Source organism: Choloepus didactylus, chromosome 12 (genome assembly GCF_015220235.1).
Source record: "Choloepus didactylus isolate mChoDid1 chromosome 12, mChoDid1.pri, whole genome shotgun sequence".
Classification (NCBI taxonomy): domain Eukaryota; kingdom Metazoa; phylum Chordata; class Mammalia; order Pilosa; family Megalonychidae; genus Choloepus; species Choloepus didactylus.
This window is the reverse complement of record NC_051318.1, coordinates 59,139,686-59,142,909: the sequence shown is the minus strand read 5'-3', so window position 1 is coordinate 59,142,909 and position 3,224 is coordinate 59,139,686. Positions and strand designations below refer to the sequence as shown.

General features: G+C 44.2%; 1 pseudogene; it reads left to right on the top strand.

Annotated features, from left to right (window-relative positions):
* Nucleotides 1-837: 837 nt before the first annotated feature.
* On the top strand, nt 838-1,932 carry LOC119507252 (annotated as a pseudogene).
* The last annotated feature ends 1,292 nt before the right edge of the window (nt 1,933-3,224 follow it).

Genomic DNA, 3,224 nt, shown 5'->3' with positions numbered 1-3,224 from the left:
TTAAACAGTGAAATCATTAACAAAAAGTACAAAACTGTGAAAAACATGGCACTAAATATTCCACAAAAAGGATACTTATTTGCTGTATGAAAGTTGAAAAAAGAGGGCAGGGTGACACCTTGTTTGACCTCACTGGAAAGTTGCACAGTTGGGTGACTCAAATTTTCTGCCTCTCTACATATGACTGTGGAAATGCTGCAAATATTGATTCAGGGATTGCAAATAAATTTTAGTGTGTAGGTGAATTTGTAAAAATGGAATCTGCGATTAATGAGGATTGACTGTGTTATGCAGTACCCTTTACAAAGTTTTACCTTAGCAAAGTCAATTCTTTCTGACTGTGCTATATGTTGTGCTTGCATGTTGTACAAGCAAGTTTTGACTGATCAGAGGATAAAGCCCAGTGAGGAGCAGGATGCAGAGTTTTCATTAATTTAGTGAAACCATTTAGAGTTATCTTCTGGTATTGACAAGGGAAAGAGAGCACAACTGGGGTTCTAAGACCAGCACTCAAATACTATTTAACTCTTTTGTATAAGCAGCTAAGACTTGAAGGTAAAAAGGTCCTGGAGAGGACAGCTCCATAAGGGAATCTCTACATGCACACAAGTGTTTGATGACAGCTGAGTTTATCCACAAAGAAATCATCCCTGGCTTCAAGCTATTCTTCACTTTCAGGTCCAACAAATTTAAAGATCAACAGGAAATGTGCTGGGAATTTTCACATGTCTTGGTTTTATAAATTCCTGTCTTAGTTTGCTAGGGCTGCTACTTTGTTATAAAAGTACCACAGGCAGTCAGTTGGCGCCTGGTCTTCAGTCGTCAGTGATTGACAAAACTTCCCTGAAAATGTCTAAGCAGCAACCAATGCAGTTTGTGAATCCAGAAACTCCTGGCTATGTTGGATTTACAAATCTTCCAAATCAAGTGCACAGAAAATCCATAAAAAAAAGGGTTCAAGTTCCCACTAACGGTGATCAGTGAATTGGGTCTAGGAAAATCAACTCTCATAAACAGCCTTTTCTTTACTGATCTTTACCCAGAAACAATCATACCTGGAGCAGAAGAGAAAACTGAAAGAACTGTCCGAATTGAGGCTTCAACGGTTGAGACTGAAGAGCGAGGAGTCAAGCTGCGCCTGACTGTGGTGCACTCGCCCGGCTACTGTGATGCCATCAACTGCAGAGACTGTTTTAAGACCACCGTCTCCTGCACTGAGGAGCAGTTTGAACGGTACCCGCACGACAAGAGTGGGCTGAATCGACGGCACATCACAGATAATCGAGTGCACTGCTGCTTTTACTTCATTTCACCTTTGGACATGGACTTAAGCACTTGGACGCGGCGTTCATGAAGGCGATCCACAACAAGGTCAACATCGCGCCCGTCATCGCCAAGGCCGACACGCTGACTCTGAAGGAGTGGGAGCAGCTGAAGAGGATTCTGGATGAAACTGAAGAACATAGCATCAAAATCTATCACTTACCTGATGCAGAATCAGATGAAGAGGAGGATGTTAAAGAGCAGACGAGACTTCTCAAGGAGAGCATTCCGTTTTCTGTGGTTGGATCCAGTCAGTTTATTGAAGCCGAAGGCAAGAAGGTTGGAGGCCGCCTCTACCCATGGGGCGTCGTGGAGGTGGCAAATCTGGGGCACAACGACTTCCCGAAGCTGAGGACAGTGCTCATCACCCACATGCAGGACCTGCAGGAGGTGACCCAGGACCTGCGCCGCGGAAACTTCCGTTCTGAGCTGCTCAAGTGGAGCGGCAGGAAAGTGGAGAATGAGGATATGAACAAAGACCAGATCTTGCTGTAAAAGGAAGCCGAACTTCGTCACATGCAAGAGATGATTGCAAGAATGCAGGAGCAGATGCAGATGCAGATGCAAGGGGGAGACAGTGATGGCAGTGCTCACGGGCCCCACGTGTAAGGAACTACTTTCCAAGATAAAAAAGACATTCCAGAGGAGGAATACAGTTGCAGGTTTTTCATGATATGGTTGGAAGGTCATCTACCCAAGTTCTACAGTACTTGTGCCTCAGAATTTAATTTTTTAAAAACTTTTGGTGTATTTTTATGTATGAAATATTTTTAACATTTGTATTTCATTGCTATGTTATACTTCATATCTTGTGAGGTGAGCTGTCCATTTTCACCATTTTCTTTCTCCTTAACTAACCACTACTGTTACAACTGTTTCAAGGGTCAGTCAGCATATTTAGTTGATATTGAGGTTTTTCCTTTCAGCTGGCCTAAATGACTGGTCATTGATGAGCACTCTTGATTTGTATCTAGAAACAAATTCAGATTTGCTCAGAATGTTCCTGAGTGGTAGACACACCCACCCAGTGCAAGGCCATTATTTAGCAGTAGCACCACGCAGAGACTCTACTCTCACTTCCTTGCTTTTGTGTGGGCACAACACCAAAACCAGTTTACTGCTAGAATTCAACATCATTAATTCATTTGCACGTTCATCTGTTTACCAACTAAAATGGAACAGAATTATCCATTGAGACATATGTTTATGCTTAGCCTTTTTTAGAACAAGCTTTTAGAGGTGAATTTTTAAGAAGTGTCACAATTCTGATGCTATATAATTTTTAAAACCACCATGGCAGAGAACCAGCCGCTTTTGTAGTGTTCTTCACTGGTCTTGATCATACTGTGCTACGGAGAAAATCAAAGTAGATATCGGCTCCAATTTTCAGATTGCAACTGAGATTCTTTCTTACATAAGACTGAGAGTCAGTAAAAATATTTTTACTCAATTTAAAAACAGCTTTTTAAGGAAAATCAACCTGTTCAGAAGCCAACCATTTTGTAATTTTATACTGTCCTTGAATGTGTGCGGGATACTGATTACGTGCTTCGACTTGGCGGGCCTGGGCTGGGGGACCTGATCAGCCCCTGGGGAGGGTGGTGGGCACGGGCGACAGCGCCCTCCACAGCCCCCCAGGCCTGAGAAAGTGAGGCCGGAGGCAGGCCCCATTTCCTCACCCAAAATACCACCGTTAGGGGAGGCTTGCCGGAGGGAACCGCCTTTTCCCCACCCCCTTATCTTGCCCGCACACCCCCCATTGCCAGAGCAACTCCCGCCACCACCAGTGCGCATACACTGTTGCCAGACACCGTTGCCAGAGCAACTCCCGCCCCTTTTCAAACAACCTCCGCGCCCTCTTAGAACCAATCCTAACCTCCGCACCCTCTCAGAACCAATCC